Genomic DNA, 9,722 nt, shown 5'->3' on the forward strand with positions numbered 1-9,722 from the left:
AGAGCTCAAGAAAAAATAACAATAAAATCAAATGACCCACGGTGTTGTGGTTGCCCGAGCTGCATGCTTCTTCTTTGTCATTTGCCGACGCTGGTTGATGCGGTGCCAAGGAAATTTCTGTGGTTACGGCGTCAATCGCAGTCGCGACCGAAGCTGACGCGGGCGGTAAGGAGGGAAAGGCTCCAGCAGCAGCGTCTGAGTATGAACGCCACGCAAGGCACGCGACTGTAGGGCGACCATCCCCGCATCGCCGCCAAGGACGGTGAAGTCCGTCGCTTTCGTGGCCATGGCTTGCAACAACGCGTTGCAAGCCGCGGTAGTCATACGTCACACGACGACCCTCTAGAGACTCGCAGGTAATTGGAGGCAGGGGTTCTGGTGCTCATTTCCATCTGAACGAAGCGGGCGCCCATGAGTGTAGTATAGTGTCGCCCCCTGTCAGATCTATGTGTCATCGCACATGTATGTTTTGTAGTTGTTTAGCTAGATGGCGCACCCCCTTTCTGCCATGTGATGAGCACTGGACCAATCGGGAAGTGTCATCTGGCGTGTGAAGCCTTTATTAGCAATAAACGGCCGAGGGTGGCCGAGTCTTCGTTCCGGTTTTCATCGGGAGCAGTTCGCATCAGTCTCCTTCACTGCGCCGGCGTAGCCGCGCGTTCGCTGGTCGGGGCCCCCCGTTTGCCTGCCACTGCCGACACAACAATGAGCACGCCACGTCGTCCGCTCATTAGGTCGGCGTTGGCAGACGCAATCTTGCCGTATCGTAATAGTGCCTGGACGAGGACTTCGTTCGGGACGAAGGACGGCAAGAAGAGGTGGGTTATGTTGGTGACCTGCGGGCCGACGGGAACGAAAGGACAACGCTCGCCACCGATGACAAGGCAGCCAGCATCGATGATTAGAGTCGTAAAAGCCGTGCACTTGACGGTGACTTGGAAGTTGAGGCCTCCCATGTGCTGAAAGCAGTAGACCTCAGAGAGGCCAACTATTCAGGCCGTCGCGTAGACGACGGTCTCGGGACCATTCCACGTAGGGACACCATCGAAGACTTGGGCCTTCGACGGAGTCCACGACGCTGTAGGCGCCATGTCATTAGAGGCGATCGTCCCTGACGTGAAACACGCAGGGACGTCGGTAATCTACAATGGTGTGAGCAACGGACTTTTGTTCGGAGCCCGTCCAGCGCCGACCATCCTTTCGCAAAAAAATCATTACGAATTACGCACACCCAACCAAGCAGGCCCTCCGTGTAGCGCAGAGAATTTACTGAACTAATCGAATTTCTCAAAATGAAATTCGTCAGAAAAATTGTGAAGTACGACTTACGCAACACATACAGATATGATGGCATCGGATTGTAATTTGAATAAACGAGGAAACGTAATTCTGTTATGCGGAAACTCAAATACAAACCCCTTTTCCCGCGTTTCTACCATTCATTGAGCAGCATGCCCGGTTCCTTGCAACACCTCCAGATACCGCTCGCCTCCGCGCATCGCAGCCCACACAAGAGGCTGCGTTTCTACAAGAAAGCTCGCCTTCGTGCATAGCGTTAAGCGCCAGCGTTTCCCGGTAAACATTACAGTTACATAAGCTGCAGCTGCCGGGAAGCGTGAGAAGCACTCAGGGATTTTTTTAATATTATCGCGTTCCACAGGGCAATTTTTTTGATGAGCAGCACATACTCATTGACACACGTTGATGTGAAAGAAGCTTTCGTTCTTTTCTGATTGGAATGCAGACTTCGTTCATTCGAAACGCGATTGTATGCGCTGAAATCCTGACGGACAAGTGAGCAGTGAAGTCATTCTTTAATGGGATCTATTGTTTGCCTTATTCCAGGCACTTTGGGGCAGGCAGACAATTTCCTGTGTCGCCTCATTTTCGGACCTCAGTGATATACATGACCGACAGTGAAATCCAACCTGTGCCATCGAGCACAGCAGCTTAATGCTTTGACCATGCATCAGGCCACGATAGCACTCATACCGCTCTCGTGCCGAAGCCGTCCATCTCAGCAGCTCTTGGAAGCACTGTGAAGCTGCAGGACCCGTTGGCCATCAGGAAGGGCGAAAGCCCCTCAAGATGTGTCCATCCAGGCTGCGTCGTCTGCTGAGTGCCTGCTCGCCATCCTGTAGATACATACTCCACTGGTGCGTTGATGGAAAAAATGTTTTGGCGTTGTAATCTTAGGTCGCGTTTACAATAACCTGACTATGGGGCTTCGCCTCATCTATACTCCTCCTCAGCTGTTCCTTGCAGCCACCTCAGCCAAAAGTATAGTCTAACGCGCCTCTACACATGTCCACCTAGGCCGTATCGTCTGCTCAGCGCTTAATCGCTACTACAATCGCCACCATCATCATCAACGTTTATAGATATATATCTATAAACGTTGATAACCTGATATAACCTGTGGTCCATGATGATCAACGTTTATAGATATATATCTATAAACGTTGATCATCATGGACAACAGAATTTCCAGGTCTCCGGCAGAAAAAGTAGCCGAAAAATTCCAAATAGTAGCCAGAAATGTCGCCAACTGCGGCAAAAACCATAATTGGTAGCTAGAAAAGTAGAAGCGTTGCGACAAACCAACAACATTTTACGTTGCCCATTTCTGACGCGAAAATAGTGAAGAAAAAAGCAATAAAGAACTGTTGTTTCCTGATTCACTGATGGCAAACAAAAATAGCAGAACAAAACAAATGTTATCACATATTATTCTGTCATAATTTACCGTAATAACCAGCTGACATTTTTTCGGAAAGCGGTGTCGCCAGTTTCAGTACAATAAACACGCTGCATGCCATCCTTGCACCATTATGACTTCAAACGTTCCGGTGCGAACAGTATGACGTCACACAATTCTTGCCTCCCTGGTACACTCTTAAAACTGTTGCACCCTTTGGGGTGTAAATTTGTCCCACAACAATAATCGTCATCTGCCTTGCTTGCGTTTCCTTTCCTGAAAACTCGGCGCTCGCTACTTTCCTGTCGAGAATGCTGCGTCGCACTGATAACGCGCATGCCGTTCGTGACTGGGAAGTACCGGGCTAGCCGCGTTAGAGAAAGGAAACGCGGGCAAGACGGATGACGATTATTGTTGTGGGACAAGATAAGCCCCAAAGGGTGTAAATTTTTCTAAGAGTGTACACTCTAAAAACAGTTTGCACCCTTCGGGGTGTATATTTGTCCCACAACAATAATCGTCATCGGCCTTGCTTGCGTTTCTTTTTTTGAAAACTCGGCGCTCGCTACTTTCCTGTCGAGAATGCTGCGTCACACTGATAACGAGCATGCCGTTCGTGACTGGGAAGTGCCGGGCTCGCAGCGTTAAAGAAAGGAAACGCGGGCAAGACAGATGACGATTATTGCTGTGGGACAAATATACACCCCAAAGGGTGCAACCGTTTTAAGAGTGTAAGACAAAGGTACACCCTTTGGACTTGGGATCCAGCATGGGGGCGATGATATTCGCTCGCTTCCGGTCGCAGTGAGTCGGACCTCCTAGATTTGTCGCGCGCCCATCGGCATGTTTTGGTGATAGCAACTCGGCTAGCAGGCATTGATCTACACTCTTAAAACGGTTGCACCCTTTGGGGTGTGTATTTGTCCCACAACAATAATCGTCATCTGCCTTGCTGGCGTTTCCTTTCTTGAAAACTCGGCTCCGGCTACTTTCCTGTCGAGCATGCTGCGTCACACTGATAACGCGCGTGCCGTTCGTGACTGGGAAGTACCGGGCTCGCAGCGTTAAAGAAAGGAAACGCGGGCAAGACAGATGACGATTATTGTTGTGGGACAACATACGCCCCAAAGGGTGTAAATTTTTCTAAGAGTGTACACTCTAAAAACAGTTGCACCCTTTGGGGTGTCTTTTTGTCCCACAACAATAATCGTCATCTGTCTTGCCCACGTTTCCTTTCTTTAACGCTGCGAGCCCGGTACTTCCCAGTCACGAACGGCATGCGCGTTATCAGTGTGACGCAGCATTCTCGACAGGAAAGTAGCGAGCGCCGAGTTTTCAAGAAAGGAAACGCAAGCAACGCAGATGACGATTATCGTTGTGGGACAAGTATACACCCGAAAGGGCGCAAACAGTTTTTAGAGTGTATGAAAGGTGCAATAAATGCCCTTGTGATTGTTCGCACTACTGTGTTGTCGTTCCTTTGTCCCAAGGACACGGATGAGAATCCCACAAGTGTACACTCTAAAAACATTTGCACCCTTTGGGGTGTATACTTGCCACGGAACAATAATCGTCATTTGTCTTGCTTGCATTTCCTTTCTTGAAAACGCTGCGCTCGTTACTTTTCTGTCGGGAATGCTCTGTCATGCTGATAACGCGCATGCCGTTCCTAACTTGGAAGTACCGGGCTCGCAGCGTTAAGGATAGGAAATGCGGGTAAGAGAGATGACGATTATTGTTCTGTGGCAAATATACACCCCCAAAGGGTGCAACTGTTTTTAGAGTCACATAGTCACATAGACATTTACAAATGTAATGTCATGGCTTCCATGACACGTTCTCGGTTGTTGCAGTCGTTTCTGGCACCAAGAACCATGGTCTTCGAGAGTCTCTATAGAGGTAATTAATCGTCACTGGGGGTGATGTTAGGACACCATCTATTGCTTCCGTCGTACGAAGGACGCAAGTTTCTTTAAGATTGGTTAATTCCTGTTACTCAAAGACAGCTGCTTTGGCCTGTTGAATTATCCGTCCATTACAGTCCCGGACTGTCCCAAACGTTTATTTCAGCCAACGAGTGTTCCATATGAAGCATGTCGGGCAATCCTGTACTGCCCCGAACAAGTCGAATAGGCCCACTGACCAAATGGTTACTGTGATATATACTCAGCTCCTGAATGGGGCTTCAGCCATTCGCCCTAAATTTTTGCGCGCTGTCATGCACCGTCGAGAAAACCCCCGGCGCCCGAAATCATTCTGGATTTTGTCTAGAATGTCTTTTTCACGCTTGAAAAGTCACTTCAATGCGAACATTGCAAACTCGGGCTGGATATCGGGGCAACGCCCATGCACATAGTGGCATAACGCAAGTAACCCCATCCACGCACAAAGGTTCAAGGGCGTTTTGATGACGAGCGGGCTCGTCGCGGCATCTCGCGGAGGCCGCGTAATCTACGGAGCGCATGAACTTCAATTCCGAAACTTTATGGGTATAAAGTTCATCAACTTTTGATGTGAAAGGTGCAGTGGCATTTCCAAACTCGGGCTTTAGATTTTCGATTCCGGAACTTTGTGGGTTTAATGTTGTTATAAACATTTGACGCCAAAGGTGCATTAACTTTTCTAAAGTCTTACATCGGACCATACGAGACAAGCCAAATCAACACACTATCAGACAAGTTGACAAAGCATGCAGCGAGGTCCGATGAGACGAAGCGTTGTAGAGGTTTGTTTCTGCCGTCATGCCACAGAAAATATCAACATTTTTTCACCTGCGCCAGAGCATCCATGTCAAGACAGTAAGGCCAGCAAAGGTAACTACGTTCTTACTTATTTTTCTGCTTTTACTTTTATTCGCGAGGACACCTTGAGCCTCCTCGATTTTCTTGTTCTCGCTACCCGTGGGCTACCAGAGCCAGCCAAAACGCATGCGTCTTTCTCGTGTTGCCCCGACCACCACGCGGCATCGCGATGAACTGGCAGAGCGTGTGAGCATTAGTCACGGTTCACATCATAATTCATGAACATCTCGGTTAACGGCTCGTGTGCGCAATGAATGCCCAAGAAGTTTGAACCACCGCCAGAAGACGAGAGGTTCGGCGCTGCCTTGACTCGTATGAACCGGTATCACAATGAGGGTGACGGCTTATCTGCAATTGTTACCGCCGACGAATCATGGTGCCACTATTACGAGCCCGAAACATGACGGCAATGCTTACAGTGGAAACATTCCGCAAAGAAAGCAAAGGCCGTCATTTTCGCCGGAAAGGTGTTAACTTTTTTTTCTATCGTCAGAGGCCATTATGACCGAATTTGCTAAACCTGGAGAGACTATTATTAGATCTTGCCGTTGAGTGCGGGGGTTGGCCGACGTTGAGAAGGATTTGGAGAACTTAAGGTTTATTTACATTATTTAGAGTAATAACACAAAGTAATGAACAGTCATAAAGTCATCGACGGCCGGCAGCAAATCAGACGCTGCGACCCACGGCAAGAACGAAAAAAAACCCACTTCTCCCTATCTCTCGCTTTTAACCCCTTCGGTCTCTCTGGGTCACGTTATTTTCATCCAATTGTCGAGCCAGCTCAGGTGTCATTTTCCTCCAATGGTAGGCGCCCATGCAAGTGTCGTCATATTCGGCCAATGGGGACGCTTCAAGGGCTCCATTATCGGAGGGTTGACTTGCCTCCAGCGTCGCCTCCTCGCCTGGAAGCGCTCAGCTGGAGGAGACAGGTTGTTCTCGAACGACCTTCCAGAGCCGCAAAACAGCTTTGCTCGGGACCAAGATCAGCTACCTGGAACCGTGCCAGCCTCCCGTTGCACTTTCGGGAAGAGTCAAGCAGGGGGGAGACAACAGCTCCACGTGCGGCACATGAGGTGGGGGTCGCCAACCTGTCTGACGCGCCCCGGCACACCATAATTGGAATGCGACGGCGATTGGATGTGGTCGGGGAACTTGAGTGATGCCAGGAAAAGGGTCCTTATCCAACACCATCAATACTTTTCCATATTGTGAAACGCCGGATCGGCTGCGTGCCGCAATCAAGATGTGGAAAATTTACGAATGGAGTCATCTTGCTCCACGACCATGCCGTCCCCACGTCGTTGATGTGGTTAACACAAAACTGGCAAAGTTCAAGTGGGAAACGCTGCAACATCCGCCATAAGCCCAGACCTGTCGCATTCAAGGCAACCAAGGTCGTGTCGGGCAATGACGTGAAGGAGTGTCTTTTTGAAGCAGTAACCCAAGGAGTTATACAAGACGGGAATCGCGCGACTCGTTAGTAAGTGCGACAAATGTATCAATGCTTTAAGACTACTTTTAAATGAAGTGCCCCATTTGTCATATATTCGCATTGGCTCACTTTCATTTGACTCACCCTCGTATATTTTGCAGGACTGCTTTTTATATGTGCTCTGTTTCGACTATAATTTCGGTGCAATTACAATACACGACCGGTGACAGCTGCTCCTGCGTTGTACATTGGAACAAAGGACAGCGTCATTGAGATTTTGCCCTGGCCACTGCGTATGTACAAAATTCTAAACGAAGTTCTTATAGGACAAAGTTTCATTAAAATATTTGTGCTCAACTTCACTTCATGGCCTTTACATTTTCTACATCAGCAGCATGCACTGCTTTGCTGATTTCGAACCGATATATTTCATAAGTTCATGTGATAGTTTCTTTACTCATTAGACAAAAAAACATGGAAGCATTAATTTCGGGCGCAATTTCTGGTACATACGAGTACATCGTGAGCATCCCCCCCCCAACCAAAACGAAATTTCTGGCTGCACCACTGCCCGTATAGTCAGACAGAATGTTGGGTCCACCTCGTAACTTTTTTGCAGACCCCCAAACAATGTTGAATAGCCAGCTGCCTACAAAATGCTTCGCACAACACCGATTCCTACAATACGTCAATATCCGAGCAATTCTGCTGCGAAAGAGTCAAATGGCTCATTCATTCATTCAAATAACTTTATTCAGTGCCCTGCGATTTGGTGGGGTGGGCCTGGACCCCGCCTAGGTTTCAGCCATTGAGCGAAAAAAATTGAGCCATGCCACTCAAGTGAAGGTGGATAACCAGCGAAGCTGTAGCATCAGACAGGGTTAAAAAAGGCTACATGTATTCATTTTTATCATTTGATGATGGTAGTGATGACAGCTTTGCAATTACTGTGAATATACAGATTGGTTCGGTTACAACCTTAAGTCTATACACAACCATTATCAAGCAGTTGAGCGACTTGGATTGGTGTGGCAATTCAAACTCCTCCAGCATGAACTGAGTAAACCATTTTTTGCCCGATTTAGAAAAGTCCACATTGAAGTCTCCAACAATGATCACAGGGGTAGTGTCGTCAGGGCTAACCCATGCAAAGTGCGTGGTCATGACCTTCTCAATATCCCATTTGTGTGTGCCTGGAAATATAGACACAGTGGATATCATAATTTCATCTTTCATTTGTATAGCATATACATCCCCACAGTCGGTGACATTGTCCTCTTGAGAATCAAGTGTGTATTGTTGTACATAAATTTTGTCCTTTGCGTATAGGTAATGCCTGCTGCTCGAATCCATATGCTGTTTGCAAACATTCCAGTATACCCATCGGCTTGAAACAATGCATCTTTATTTATTTTTTATTTTTGGTATTTGGGGCGGAACGCTTGAAGCCTCCGCCGCAGGTCGGCATGGTATTTCACCATCTCCAAGATTGGCCCACGCACTTTTTATTATTGACGCGTAAACACAAAAAATACATGGAAGCCTTGATTTATTTCATTTATTGTTATTTATGATTACGATTTGGGGCGGAGTGCTTGAAGCCTGCGTCACCTCCGCTGCGGATCGGCCCACATTTTTACCCACGTTCACGACAGATGCATTGGGAGTAAAAGTATACAGCTTCGCTGTAAATACCGGCATCTGTAGCAGCGAAACGGCACCGAAATTCGCATTGGCTGCGACGCCATGGCACGAACACGCCTTGACGGAGCAGAGCGGGCGAAAGGAAACTCCTGCTGCCACTGTAGCGCGCCAGGTGCTGCACGAGGAGGAAGGACATCACAGCGTCGGTGGCTGCTCTTGCTTGCTGGCTCACGCAGCACTATAGCACATTACTCGCAGCGCAAAAAAGTCCCCTGCACGCACCGCTAGGCGCCAGAACCATTTTCGTGGCTTCGTTGTTTACGAGCAATGCATTTCCTGCAATAAATTATCACACTGTTCGTGATCTCCGACTGCATCAGTGTTGCCAACCAATGTTTCTTTAAAGGGAGAGCCTATGCGCGGTGGTTCAAAAACTCGTACACGGCCTTTCCCTTGACTAAATTCGACCTTACGCACCAATTTCTCTGTCAAATACATTTGCGACTCAAAACAACAGAAATGTTAATAACAACAGGCTCTCGAAACAAATCACTGCAACTGCTAAATCATTTGAAAAGTGAAATTTCCTAAGCCTTTGCTCCGTCCTATTATCAACCAAATCTATTCTGCAGAAACCCGCTACACAAAGGGACATGAATAAAACCTTGGCATCTACCAGAAAGAACCATGAAACTACAATGCTTCTGCTTCCCCTTATAGCCTGTTCTACAAACCTCTTCCAAATTGCAGGTGCAACAGAATGCTACAATTGCATAACCTCACTGGCATTCGCTAGTAGTTGCTGTTCAGTCACAGAACATCTTGTACCATCTTTGGCATGATTAGTGATGAAAGCCTGCTATGTAACTGCCAGACACCTTAGCACACCGCTAATTCCGTGCACGTAGATATTGGTCATGCAACTTCTTGCAAGTTCTGCTATGTAAAACAACACCGATCAGCGATTACAACGAAGCATGGTTCACATTGTCGATCCATCCAGTCCACGGTCGTCGACTCGGTGGGAAACACCAGGCAGCTGAGTGTATAATGGCAAGCTTTGCTTGCATCGCATTGAACATCACTCACCGTACTTAGAAAAAATTGAAGGGGTGTCCATCCGACTGAAAGAACAAGACTAGAG

This window comes from Dermacentor albipictus, chromosome 3 (assembly GCF_038994185.2).
Source record: "Dermacentor albipictus isolate Rhodes 1998 colony chromosome 3, USDA_Dalb.pri_finalv2, whole genome shotgun sequence".
Lineage (NCBI taxonomy): Eukaryota > Metazoa > Arthropoda > Arachnida > Ixodida > Ixodidae > Dermacentor > Dermacentor albipictus.